The sequence below is a fragment of the Paramormyrops kingsleyae genome, chromosome 16 (assembly GCF_048594095.1).
Source record: "Paramormyrops kingsleyae isolate MSU_618 chromosome 16, PKINGS_0.4, whole genome shotgun sequence".
Lineage (NCBI taxonomy): Eukaryota > Metazoa > Chordata > Actinopteri > Osteoglossiformes > Mormyridae > Paramormyrops > Paramormyrops kingsleyae.
In genome coordinates this window covers 15,741,238-15,748,847 of record NC_132812.1, presented here as the reverse complement: position 1 = coordinate 15,748,847, position 7,610 = coordinate 15,741,238, and positions in this window count along the sequence as shown.

Sequence of the window (7,610 nt, the reverse complement as noted above, 5' to 3'; positions counted from 1 at the left end):
TGCATTAAGAGATATTTATAAAATTGAGTTTTCCCTTGTGTAAAAATGTCCCCACAAGGTAACATATTATATCCATTCATCCATCCATTTTCCATACTGCTTGATCCATCTGGGTCACGAGGAAGCTGGAACATATTATATTTATATATACATAATTATAGAGAATATATGGAACATTTTTGAAGAGGAATGACCTTGTATTTATATGGTGTGTAACTCAAAAGTTTGTCATAATAATGACATTATACTAACTTAAGTAAAGGTAAATGTTACGTTGTACTGTAGCTTTTAGAAAGTGTGTGACATTCAGTAAGTCAATAAGAGCCTAAATTAGTGGTTCGGCTGGTTAGTGCTGAGTCCTCACACCTGCAGGGTTATGGCTTTGCATGGATTTCCTCTGTGGGCCGTAGGTTATTCCAATAGCACTGGACATACAGCTTAAGTGGATCGGTGTCACTAAATTGCCCTTTGTGTGTGCATGTGCATGCAGGCCTGTGTGTGTGTGCATGTGCATGCAGGCCTGTGTGTGTGTGTGTGTGTGTGTGCAGGCCTGTGTGTGTGTGTGTGTGTGTGTGCAGGCCTGTGTGTGTGTGTGTGTGTGCAGGCCTGTGTGTGTGTGCATGTGCAGGCCTGTGTGTGTGTGTGTGTGTAGGCCTGTGTGTGTGTGCATGCAGGCCTGTGTGTGCATGTGCGTGCAGGCCTGTGTGTGTGTGCATGTGCAGGCCTGTGTGTGTGTGCATGTGCGTGCAGGCCTGTGTGTGTGTGCATGTGCGTGCAGGCCTGTGTGTGTGTGCATGTGCGTGCAGGCCTGTGTGTGCGTGCAGGCCTGTGTGTGTGTGCATGTGCGTGCAGGCCTGTGTGTGCGTGCATGTGCAGGCCTGTGTGTGCGTGCAGGCCTGTGTGTGTGTGTGTGTGCGTGCAGGCCTGTGTGTGTGTGTGCATGTGCAGGCCTGTGTGTGTGTGCATGCAGGCCTGTGTGTGTGTGCATGTGCGTGCAGGCCTGTGTGTGTGTGAGTGTCCATGCAGGCCTGTGTGTGTGTGCACTTGTGTGTGCAGGCCTGTGTGTGTGTGTGTGTGTGTGTGCAGGCCTGTGTGTGCATCTCCCTTTGATCGCCACCACCTGCATTATATGAAAGGATATGGAAGATGGCTTGATGTGATGTTAGGTGTAAATGTTCTCCTATGGTTATAATAACTTCCATTCATGGGACACCATAGTATTTACTGGGGGAGTCCATCCCGCAACACCTGAAACATTCAAATTAAACAAAAATATATATTTTAAAACCCTGCCAAATGCCCTAAAAGAATTCGCTAACATGATAAGTGGCTTCTTAAACTTTATCTGTGCTTTAAAACATCCATCCATCCATCCATCCATTTTCTGTAATTGCTTGTCCCATTCCGGGCCACGGGGGTCCGGAGTCTATGGGCACAAGGCAGGGAACAACCCAAGATGGAGGACATGCATTCAATATTTTTAAAACAGAAAAAGTTATTTAATTAATAAATTTAATGCATAGTGCCAAATTAGGGGATTTCTTCCTCTTCTCTTTATATACAGTTTGTATGTAGTTATGTCCAGGTTTTCTTATGAGATTTTGGAATTGAAATATTTTTATTATATGTGGTTATTTACTTCTGTGATGAGTCTGATAGTATGTCGATAGTTTAAGACGACATCATACAACCTACATGGAGTAAAAGCACTTGCTGAGACTTCAATCCCCAACTAGATAATCAACAGAAAATGGATGTGGGATGTTTACTGTGCCCTATCTGGTATGTCATCCCAAAGGATCGTATTGAGATCATGGGCCTTCTGACCTCTGGGTCATTATGGTGGAACTCCAGATTACCATGGTTCATCTGAAGCTTATGTACTGCTTCTGGAAGTATGGAACTGCGTGCTTCATTTGGAGCCTTGGATCACCATGTTCATCTGGAGCTGTGGAACGCCAAGTCGACAAGGGTAAAGCTCAGATTTGTGAAAGACTTGAAAAGGTAGTATTACTTTCTTTTCTAATCCAGGCAAGGGCATTAATGCATTACCGTAATTATTAATGTGTGGGGTAAGGTTAATAAAAAGAAACATGTTTAACAAAAATGGCCATAATATGAGAATTTTAATTCTTTGCCCATGGAAAATTCGCTAAAATCCAGATGCATTGAACTGGCATCTCACCCAGGGTGTATTCCTGTGCCCTGGGCTGTAGGTCCCAAACTCTGACTCAGATAAGCTGTCAGAAGATGGATGTTTGGATGGATGCATAGATGGGTGGATGGAAAGTCAAGCATACTGTGTCAATTTTATCTATATTCAGTTAAGACACAGAAATACTGACATCTAGTGGCCTTTATATAAAATTACGTAAACCGCAAAGACAAAATCCCTTCGGGTGAGGTGACTCTATAAAGCACTATGACCTTTCCTTACTTACCATTGTACTGCGTGATTCCCTACTTTTGTGATTTTTTATATTAAATTTTTGTCTTGTTATTTTTTTTCTGGTTATTAAGTCTTGCCATTTAAAGTGAAAAGCATACATTGTAAGAATATTGTTTTTCATGAAGACTTGAAGTGTTTGTCTGACGCTATTTAAAGGCTAAAGGCCACCAGACAGGTTCCCTGCGGCTCCATAATAATGTAGAACAGTGGATATCAAACTGCACTCGCAGTGCCCCCTGGTGGTACATTAGACGAACGTGGTACTCTAACACTACGAATTTTTTTCACCCATATAATACTTAATAGCAGTTAAGAAGAAACGCCTATAGTTGTGTCGTCATATATCATCTAAATATTTAATGAAATTGATCAGAAGTTTTTCGTGTGTAAATCAGGTAGATATTTTCATGTGTAGTATGCAATCAATGCAAGATGAGGAATGTCTTCTCCGGTCTCCTAAAGACTTTCATTGCCAGTTTAAGCAAAAGATGAAAATCTGAGCAACGAACAGCAGAGGGTGCTAAGAGAACATAATTAACTTCAGAGGGGAAAAGACGCCTCACCGACAGGGGGCGCACACGTGTCATGAACAATAGATACCGTCACCTGTACCTGTACCACGTGGGAACTTGTCCAGCTTTTTCTTTCATACTGCTCACTTCCTTCTTAATAAGAAAAAGTGTCTATGACCCCCGATTCATTTTCATATACAGCTGGTGTCAGATTATTACTGGAGTTGTAAATGAATGTTGACATCTGTGAGTAATATGAAAAACATCAAATCAAGTCACTCTTTCCAGTCATTAAAATTGCCAAAAAATCTACTTTGACCATCTGTGCGCCTATTTAAATGCATGTCTGGGAAATGGGCCAAACCAAACAAGCTAACTGAGTTTTCAGGCTTTCAAAGATGTTTTTCTGCTTTTTTCAACACATCTAATGCTACAGTTAGCAGTCTCGTCGTATTATCAACTGGTGTTTTGGGAAGTTGTATGGCTTTCTGGTATTCCTGTAATTATTTCAGCACTGAAAGTTTAGGCAGAGCATTTACAGCTACTAGATGCTCTGGTTTAGCAGTGAATTACTGATGGATTAGTTTAACCTTTTTCTGCGAGTATGTTTGTTTTTGCTAATATTACGAATAAAGACGATGCCAAATAAAGTATACCACCAAAGGCTGATTTTGTCGCATTTGAACGATTTTATGTAAAAGTAGCAATGGCTGTAAAACCTCTTAAATGCCCATAGTAGCATTTTCATAATAGAACCACAACTACTAAAGCTACGGTCTGATAAATAATTAACTGATTGGATAAGTAGTCTAAAAAATGGCATTGTATCGAAAGCAAGCTTTTTATTTATATTTTCCAATTTCCTTATTTTAAAATGAGAAGTACAACTAAAGGCTGCTAAACTAAATTCAATACAGTACACTAATTTAGTTGAATAGGAAGAATAATGTTAATGGTTTAATTTTTAAAATATCTATCCAAGCTTCAAAGTGCATTTTTGGGTATGGGTGCATGCTTATAGGGAGACGAAGGCAATAACGGGCCGATGCGTTAATTGCTGCCACTGCAGCGGGCAATCTTTGATCCTGCACCGTAATTAGCGTTATAATACAAGTTATTCATGCTATGTCATTTGTCATTTATCATACTGCTTTTCTGGTCACCAGTGACTTTTTTTACACGATCCCCGTGTAAGGCATGCATTCTTCATTTCAACTCATGTGTACGTAACTGCCCTGGTCCCCAGACCGTAGTAATGCGCATAGATCGGATGCCAGGCACGTCGTTCGTCTCCCTGTAAAACATGCCGGCGCCGCCTTTCATGTATAAATTACCGAATTACGATAATTAGCATTTAAATTCACCGAGCCAATGTTTCTCTTCGTGTTTTCCTTAATTAAGGAAAAGCGCAGGAATTTCGGGGGTAGCTTTGCGGGTTTAGCCACGTGTGCGTCGTGTTCAGTTGTCAGTGAATAGGAATACATTTCAATAAGTGGATAATACGCATTAATAATGATCATTGGCATAGAATACTGGAATTTTCCTCTATTTAAAATTACAGAGAGGGAGAACTAGGTCAGCTCTACAAAACCTGCTTTAAAGCTACCAAAGCTTCCAGTATGCAGTGCTGCAAATTTCATTAAGGCTTGAAGGAGAGTGTGTATAGGAAACCAGCAGGAGGAAGAGGACCATGGCAACCATGCAGCACAGCAAACACCATGTTCCCCATCTTGGGTGGCATGGTTCAGACATGATCCTCTCCCCAGGTCACGGAGCCTGCCTGGCTCCCAGGAGGGGTGCCTTACGGACACGCCATTTCCCATTGCATTCATCCATGAGATTGATCCCTCAGATGTGTTGAAGTGGTGATTGGGCTTTAGCGCTGAGTAGTGGGGAAATGACAAGTAGAATCGAGAGGTCAATTAGTATGATTCATAACAGCTTTATTGCCACAAATTACCCGACTTAAGCCTTCAAAAGTTTGACCGAAAGCCTCCACAGTGCTGTTGGTTTCTTACCGCAGCCACAGGGCACTGATGGTAGGAGTCCATTAGGTTTATATCCTCACACAAGTTCATTATGTTGCACCAAACAGCCCTTAGTGGCACTGAGGACTTTCACATCCATGAGGAACTGAATGTACCTGGACTGCATTCCAGTCAGCGTCACACTGACGTCTTGGCGCAGCTACGTGAAAGCAAGCCTGTGCTCAGCTGAACAGGGTCCTCTGCATCCCCACACCCCCGTGTGCATTGCGACTATTCACATTCCATTTGGGGGGTGGGGGAGATGGTTTGATTTTCTGTTGAAGACAGCCCTATTGCTAATGTTCGTCACAGGTGTGGATGACACAGGTCAGTTTAGGCCGTGACAGGAATGTGCCGTGTCACTTCTCTAGCCAGGTGAATATTTATATTGGTTTATATAATTCCCATAATACAGCTTGCGTCACAACTGTCTCTCGGAATCCACTTCTTACATAACAGGTGCATAAATATGTGAAGACAAGCCTCACAGCTTCTACCCTTTTGCTGTGCAGAGATTTTAAATGCTCTGATTTTTTCCCTTTTAGTCGCTACCCTGTGAAATAGCAGAAGCACTCAACCACTTAAGACCATGTATGACCTCATCCATCAGAGGTCAAAAACCTTTCAGACATATTCTCAGCATAAAACTGACTCAAATTCTGTTCCCTCCATATATCAAGGTTCCTCTTCAGTCCTGGCCTCAGACTGTTGGCCACTTTTGAAAGTTAGATAGTCAAGCATTGGGGTTTTTTTCGCATTACATCAGAGAACTGAGGCCAGACCACTGACATTTTAGAAACGTTTCCTCCCTGCATGTCTGATAAAAGACTGATAGACTGATTAAACCCAGCTGTTAATTTCCAAAAGGTAATGACTGTTCTGCCTTTGAAAGCCACAAGGTACAAGGCAAATGTCCTGCACTTTGTAAATCTCTTTTTAAGACTGATTAACCCGTACACACTGTGTATGTAAATCACCCCCTGTGCCCCCATGTGGCCTTGTGGTGACATTGCAGGGGCAATGCATGGAGTCTGGGCATAAGCTCCGCCCCTCTCTTTTACACACACACACGCACACACACATGTAGGGTAAACATATCCTTATGGGGACCGCTCATTCATTTCAATGGGAAAAATGCTAATGCTAACTATGACAACCTTAACCCCTACCCTGTCCTAACCATAACCATAAGTAACCTAACAAAATACAAGAGTTTTTGCATTTTTAGTTTTTTCATAGCAGTCACCGATTTTTATAAAATAGAGTTTTCCCTTATGGGGACCAGGAAACCGGTCCCCATAAGGGAAAAAAACAGATATTTATCACGTTATGGGGACATTGTGTCCCCATAAGGATAGGTAAACCCGCTCACACACACACACACACACACACACACACACAGGTTTTCAGCAGCTATTCTTTTTTTCCAAGTTTTCATCCCCCAGTTACAGTTGCCTGAGTTGGATACTTTCAGTAAAGTTTAATATTTTGTTTAAAACCTTAGTCTTGTTGTCCATCTCCCTGTCTTATTGCGGTCTCCCGTTACGACAGTTCCGCAGTGGAAAATTAAGTATAATTAAAATTCTGTAAATTGTAGCCCCCTGTCGATGTTCATTGGTTTCCAGGCCACTGTCTCACCTCTGCTTCGGAGAGCAGTACATTCCCAGAATGCCAGGCTGATTGGTAATCTTCCCCTGGCCATTTGATTACAAATTGTCCCTTAGCACTGGAATAAGGCGAAGCCAAGGAGGCTGCCTGCTGTGGCATTAGCCTGTCCTTCAGCCAGACAGAACCTGCGAAGTCCTGATGAGCAGTTTGTCCTCTCTAATAACAACACGTGGTGCCACTTTGGGTAACAGACACACCGATTAACTCAGCGCTCACTTTACGCTATTATGTGATATGCTTGGTCAATCCAGAATAATTTACACAGTGTGAGTTATGCACTTCACTTGTGTATATAGTAGGATTTTTCGGGGAAGGTATTTAAAAACATCCATCTGAGCCTCATCTTGGAATTTAACCTGTCTGGGGTTTTACTGTTCAGCCCCAAATTCAAGGCTCCTCTAATACTCTACCTAATCCCTAATCTAAACTTCCCATCAAGAGCTAACATCCCCCTAGCTCAGGTTATGATGGGATTCTGGAAAGGTCCTGCTCAATTTTACATCTTGCCCTAGTTCTCCCAGTAAAAGTCTTTCTGTGTCTGTTGCTTGCTCCAGTGTGTCCAAATCATCTAATATTATTTTTTCTTTTCTAATTTCAAATTGTTACACACACACACACACACATACAAACTGGTCCCCACAAAGGAAAAAAAATGGATATTTATCACGTTATGGGGACATTGTGTCCCCATAAGGATGGGTATACCCGCTCGCACACACACAAACAATTATTGGAACATCTTGTAAAGATTTATAAAAAGGGTTAGAAAAATCCACCTTTTTGTGAAGTAGCTTCAACTAGAAAGCAAATTAGAAAATAAATATTTCTTTATGAAGGATTTCGTTTTCTTTGGATTTTTCTTTTTTTTCAGTGTGAGATGAAGCTACTTCACCAAAAGGTGGATATTTTGTAACCCTTTTTACAAATCTGTGCAATGAAAAAACTAAAAATGCA